This window comes from Eutrema salsugineum, unplaced genomic scaffold (assembly GCF_000478725.1).
Source record: "Eutrema salsugineum unplaced genomic scaffold, Eutsalg1_0 scaffold_12, whole genome shotgun sequence".
NCBI classification, from domain to species: domain Eukaryota; kingdom Viridiplantae; phylum Streptophyta; class Magnoliopsida; order Brassicales; family Brassicaceae; genus Eutrema; species Eutrema salsugineum.
This window is the reverse complement of record NW_006256895.1, coordinates 405,068-412,291: the sequence shown is the minus strand read 5'-3', so window position 1 is coordinate 412,291 and position 7,224 is coordinate 405,068.

Genomic DNA, 7,224 nt, shown 5'->3' with positions numbered 1-7,224 from the left:
GGACTTGAAAAGGAAAGGTGCAACATCAAAGGAAAATAAACAAGGAAAACTATAAAGGAAAATTCAAACTACTAAGCTAAAGTCTAGACTATATTCTCTCGGCTGCAACACAACAAAGACAAGGAAATTCGTTAGTCAAATGAAATGAAAGACTTACCTTATTTGTGACCATGATTAGCGTGTCTTTAACTTGTCTTTCACCGAGCTTGAATGTTCCTCTTTAATTGTCTTGATTCATTCTTGAGATGATGAGCACTTGAACTTGGGCTTAACTTGGTAAAAGAGGCCAGGCGTCCTGGTTCTTTGGGCTGTTGTGGGTTGATGAGAACTCTTGAAATGTCTCGGCCCAAGCTTGTAAACAATGGCCCTTGTTAACCGTCTCTTCTTGGCAATCTTCTAGTTGCTCCTGATCTTCTCTTGGTATCTCTTTAGCTGCGACTTGTAGGCTTTGATTATACTTGTGTTGAAGTACTCTAGCTCTTGCTCTTGTTATTGGTCCCTCATGCATTGTTGGAACTTTGATATCTTGGAGTTGAGGCTCGGTTAAATCCGGTTCAGGTTGCATGTCCTCATCATTCCCTCCCCCTTGATGAGGTTTTTACCTCAAAACTGGTTCTTCTGCAAGATAAGGAGATAAATCAGATACATTGAAAGTAGAAGACACATTGAACTCACCTGATAACTCGAGCTTGTAGGCATTGTTGTTGATCTTCTCTAGGATTTTGAAGGGGCCATCTCCTCTCGGTGCAAGCTTAGAACTCCTTTGATTTGGGAACCTTTCATGCTGCATGTGTAGCCAAACCCATTCGCCAGGTTCAAATATCATCTCCTTGCAGCCTTTGTTCGCATGTCTTTCATATTGCTCGGTTCTTCTCTCTAAGTTCTCTTTGTCCTTTAGGTGGAGCTTCTTGACAAATTCAGCTTTCTGTTCCCCTTCTAGACTCACGGCTTCAGCTGGGGGCAATGGTTTGAGTTCCAATGGTGTAGTAGGGTTAAAACCATAGACGACTTCAAATGGGGACATCTTTGTTGCCGAGTGTTGAGCTCTATTGTAAGCAAACTCGATAAAAGGAATACATTCCAGTCAATTCTTCAGATTCTTTCCAATGGTAACTCGAAGCCGGGCAGATAGGGTTCTATTTACCACCTCGGTTTGCCCATCAGTTTGAGGGGGGCATGTCGTTGAGAATAAAAGCTTTGTCCCTAGCTTTTTCCACAAGATACTCCAGAAATGGCTTAGAAATTTGCTGTCTCGGTCTGATACGATGGTCCTTGGCACTCCATGTAGACGTACCACCTCTTTAAAGAATAGATCAGCCGTCTTGGTTCCATCATTCACCTTAGCACAAGGTATAAAGTGTGCCATCTTGGAAAATATGTCCACCACTACAAAAATTGAGTCCTTGTGGTTGATCTTTGGAAGCCCAAGCACAAAATCCATTGATAAATCGACCCAAGGTGCTGTCGGAATAGGTAGGGGTATGTATAAGCCGTGGGGATGGACTCTTGACTTAGTTTTCTTGCACACCACACATCTTGCACAATGAGCTTCTACGGTTTTCTTGAGGTGCGGCCAGTAGAAGTGTTCTTTCACTACAGGTAGTGTCTTATCTACCCCAAAGTGACCCATTAGACCTCCTCCATGTGCTTCTCGGACGATCAGGTCTCTAAGTGAGCATTGCGGTATGCAAAGCCTTTTATCTCTAAACATGAAGCCTTCGAAGAGATAAAATTTGCCATGGGCTCCATTATTACACTCCTTGAAGCTGTCTCCAAACTCGGAATCTTCTTTGTAGAGGTCTTTTATGAATTCAAACCCCATAACTTTGGCTTCCATCGTGGCAATAAGCGCATGTCTTCTTGATAAGGCATCAGCTACAATGTTGTCTTTTCCCTTCTTGTATTTGATGATGTAGGGGAAAATCTCAATGAACTCCATCCACCTCGCATGTCTCCTCTTGAGGTGAGTTTGTCCCCTAAGATGCTTGAGGGTCTCATGATTTGTGTGCACTACAAACTCCCTTGACATGAGATAGTGTTGCCAAGTCTCTAAAGCCCGCACCAAGGCATATAACTTTTTGTCATATGTAGGGTAGTTAAGCGTCGCTCCTCCTAGCTTTTCACTGAAAAAGGCTACAGGTTTTCCTCCTTGGGTTAAGACAGCTCCCACACCGATCCCTGATGCATCACACTACTTCAAATGTCTTGTTGAAATCAGGTAAGACAAGAACTGGTGCCTCAGTGAGCTTCTCCTTGAGTGTGTCAAATGCGGCTTGTTGAGCTCCTCCCCAAGTGAACCCCACACTCTTCTTGACTACAGCTGTGAGAGGTGCGGCTATACTGCTAAAATCCCTGACAAAGCATCGATAAAAACTGGCCAAGACGTGAAAGCTCCTCACTTGGCTTATGTTTATTGGAGTCGGCCATTCTTTGATTGCTTTAACCTTCTCTTCATCGACCTGTAAGCCTTGTGAGCTCACAACAAAACCTAGAAAAACCAGCTTATCAGTGCAAAATGTGCACTTCTTTAAGTTTGCATAAAGGCCCTCTTGTTTAAGAGTCTTTAATACAAGCTCAAGATGTGACACATTATCAGATAGACATTTGCTGTATACCAAAATATCATCAAAGTAAACCACAACAAACTTACTGATGTATGCTCTAAGAACTTGGTTCATTAGTCGCATAAAGGTACTTGGTGCATTGGTGAGTCCGAATGGCATCACCATCCATTCATAAAGACCTTTCTTGGTCTTGAAGGCTGTTTTCCACTCATCTCCTTCTTTCATTCGCACTTGATGATACCCACTCCTGAGATCGATTTTGGAGAATAGAGTAGCTCCACTAAGCTCATCAAGCATGTCGTCTAGTCTTGGGATCGGGTGCCTATATTTTATGGTAATGTTGTTGATGGCTCGACAGTCGACACACATGCGCCATGACCCGTCCTTCTTTGGCACCAATAGAACTGGTACATCACACGGGCTGAGGCTCTCCCTTACATATCCCTTGTCTAATAGCTCTTTGACTTGTTTCTCCAATTCTTTAGACTCTTCAGGGCTCATACGGTAAGCCGGCTTATTTGGTAATGCGGCTCCTGGTATGAAATCAATTTGGTGTTCTATGCCTCTTATTGGTGGTAGTCCTTCAGGCATCTCATCAGGGAACACGTCCTTAAACCTGTCAAGCAAAGTAACAATTTCGGGTGGTAGATCGAGTTCTCCAAAACCTGCGCTCAAAATCTCCTTAAAGATCATTAGTAGCATTGTGTGTTTGGAGGCAATAGCTCTTCTTACATGACTAGGTTGAATAAGAAAATTGGACTTAGAATGATTTTCTTTTTCTTTGAGCATTTGCATTTGCAAGTCATGCACTTGTGATGGCATGAGAGGTGCTAAGCTAACTTTTCTCTTGTTATGCACAAAAGTATACATATTATTCCTACCATCATGCTTAGTTTCTCTACCAAATTGCCATGGTCTACCTAATAACAAATGTCCAGCTTGCATGGGAACAACATCACAAATTACTTGATCCTGATATCGACCAATACTAAAAGGTATAGACACTTGATCACTGATCTTAAGTTCTACCTTGTCATCGAGCCACCTTAGCTTATAAGGCCGAGGTTGTTTAGTTCTCTCAAGGCCTAACTTGTCGACCATGTGAGCACTAACAACATTGGTGCAAGACCCACCATCAATGATGAGATTACATACCTTGCCTTTGATGGTGCAACGGGTATGAAAAATGTTCTCACGCTGAATAGTTTCGGAGGGTTCCACCATTGCACTTAATGTACGTCTTGTGACAAAGAGCTCACCAGTATCAGGGTATTCAATATCACCGTACTCCTCTAGAGGCTCAGTCTCTGCTTCGTCTTGAGATTCATAGTCTCCGGATTCGGTCACAAGCATCACTCGCTGGTTCGGGCATTCTCTTGATATGTGCCCTCTTCCCCTGCATTTAAAACAAGTGATATCTCTAGATCGCTGAGGGTTAGAACTCTTACCGAGCTCTGGTCTAGTGTCTTTGCCAGTCTCAACAGCTTTGCCTTTGAACCGAGAGTCAACTTCTATGCCTTTGCCTTTGTCTATTGGCTTGTTTGTGTTTGACGTCCATGCGGTTTGAGGTCGGTTTCTGGCACTCATGGTCTACTTTTTGATGTGTTGCTCAGCTTGAACAGCTAAATGGAAAAGATCCTTGAAATCTTGATAGACTTGTCTCTCCACTTTGCGGCTAAGTCTCTCTTGTAGACCGTCTACGAACTGTGCCATAAAAGCTTCCTCGTCATCATTGAGCTCCAAACGGTTTCTCAGCCGTTCAAACTCCTCATAATATTCCTCCACAGACCTAGTTCCCTGCTTAAGACCACGGAAACGTCGTTGTAAGTCTCTATGAAAGTGAAGAGTAACATACCTTTGTCTCAATAGCTCTTTCATGTCGATCCATGAGTCTATGGCTCTGAGATGGTTTCTTTTGCGGTCTGATATCACCCTGTCCCACCAGATAAGGGCGTTGTCTGTGAGTTGTGCTACCGCCAAGGCTTGATAGTAAGAATTTTCAATCCTTGATCAATTCCTCAACTACTCATGTCATTGTAGCACTTGAGGTATCAATCCAAATGGAGAGATTCTAGACACCAGAACTATGAGGAGCTAACTTAATTCAAGTCGAATAAGCAGATGTTGGTAACAAGGTGATCTAAAAAGATAAAGCAAACAAGAACAAGCAGTAATTAAGAATTAAACAAGCAAGAGAAACTAAACAAACACTCAAATTCAAATAAAGAGAAAGCTAAACCTCTAGATGTGATCATTGATCAGGGTGCTTTAAATGTAAATTCATGATGCTAAGCAAACAATGCAACACTTGCAATTTTTTAGTCTAGACTTCCAAATCAGATTAATTCATTCTCATGACAAAAATCCCTTTGTTAATTACCAATTCAAGACTAATTCCCATTAGATGAATAAACAATCAACAAGCATAAGGTTCCAAGTCTAAAATGACCAGACAGCCTCTTTGTGCATCAAAATAAGAGCTAAGAAAGACTGAATCTTATACAGAAAGATAAAGCAAACATCACATGATCTCAAATTCCAATTAACTTAGAACTCTAATCTAGATTAATCCTCTCATGAAGGCACTAACCTCTACACTAATCCATTTTCAAACCAAATCATCATTTGTGAAATATGAATCAATGAGCATTAAGAAACAGTTTTAATATGTCATTCATGCATTTAACAATCATTCCCATGATGAAAAAGGTATAAACCCTTAAGTTAGCTTATTCAGGCATTTCATCAAACACCTTGTGGGTGGAGAAATGCCTAAGTTCTAGATCAAGCTTATAATGAGAGATCTAGCATTAGGATCAGCTAACTAAGGAAAGGAGAAGAGAATCTAAGCTTAAACAATCATTAATCTACATCTAAGCACCCTAATCTACACACCTAGAAGCTTAAAAGAACACTACTCACTAATCATGATGAACACACCATTTCCTTTGCAAGAGGTGATGTTAATCATGATTAGAAGCAAAGATAAGAAGATGAGATGATAAGAAACAGACTTAGATTGATTAAATCCTTGAGATATCTCTTAACAAACTCGTTTTTACACTAAAAAGGAAAGAAAACTAGAGAGAAAACCAAGCTCCCCCCTTGGAAAAAACCCTAAAAAGCATATATAGTGTCTCTTGCGGACCGGGTCAGCCCATGACAAACTGGATCCTGACCCGGCTTTGATGGATAGTGGTGTGGTTTGCCACGGTCAGATGATGCTTGGCCAGACCGTGGCAAACTGACAGTGTCAAAGTCCTTGGACAGATTCTTCATGATCAAGGTTGCCATGGCTTGATTTACACCATGTCTAGTGGCCGTGTCTCTTCCTTTCTGGGTTTGGGTGATGAACTTCTTGGATTGCCACGGTCTTGATCTGGACCGTGTCATGTTGGGCGTGGCAAGGTGTTGATCATTCGATGATTGCCACGGCCTGATGTTTGGCTGTGGCATTATGGGCGTGTCAAAGATCTTCATTGCTTGCCGTGGTCAGGTTCAAGGCCGTGCCTCAAGACCATGTCAAATCCCGAAAGTTAGCTTCATCAGTAGTACCTTACCACGGTCTGATATAGACCGTGACATTTTCACAGTGTCAATCGCCGAAGGTTGGGAAAACATTGCCATGGTCAGGTTAGACCATGGCATTAAGGCCGTGTCATGCTCTTTTGTCTCTTTTAGCAAACTTTGGAGGTTGCCACGGCTAAGTGCATGGCCGTGGCATGATAACTGTGTAAAATCCCGAGAGTTGTCATATTATGCTACGGGCAAGCTCAGGTCGTGGCATTTTCACCGTGTCAAATCATGACACTTAGCACCTTATCCACTCTTAGACGTCTGGCTAATATGTCTGTCTCTCGCCTTCCGTAACTCACAGCTCACAACTCCAAATTCAGTGATTCGACCTTTTCTGGGACCGTGACTCTATCATATCCAACTTTTATGAATAGTTCGGGTTCAGATGACGTCGGCAAGGGCTCCCTTCCACCGGTTCTTTGAGACGCATCGCGTAAGACCTGATCGGGCCGCGAGACATATGTTCCTTCCGATGGAGATATCTCCCAGTTCACGACTCCAAATCGTCTTATTCCAAGTGTTCCGGAAACTAGACTCATTCTTCTTGATTCTTGATGAAGACACCGGAGGTTGATTCGCATTGCAAGTCCTTCGTCCCACGCGATCAAAGTGAGGGTTTTGTCTGCACCAAACCATCTGTCCGAGTTGCTGTACACAGGTGAGGGTTCCTCCATGATCCCAGCTCCAAGTTGCTCCCAAAAGTCTCCAAATGACCTGAGAACACTCCAAAAATGCAGGACCCTCTAGGACCTAATGCAATTCCTAACTAAAGACAAAAGCAAAGACAAATATATGTAAACTACCTAAATGTATGCATGGGACTCAATATTTGGACAAAAATGCAATCCTAAACATGAAAAAATATGAGTATATCAACTCCCCCACACTTGTCATTTGCTTGTCCTCAAGGAAACAAGAACAAATGAGAGAGAAAGGTTGAATGCATGGGAGTTCATATTTCTTTAAAGAGAGATTCAAAGCTCATTGTTCAAGTTACCAATTCTAGACTGCAATGCAAACTGGTTTACTCATAAAAATTAGCCATACTTGTCACCAAATGAACCAAACTCAAGCACAAACCTTC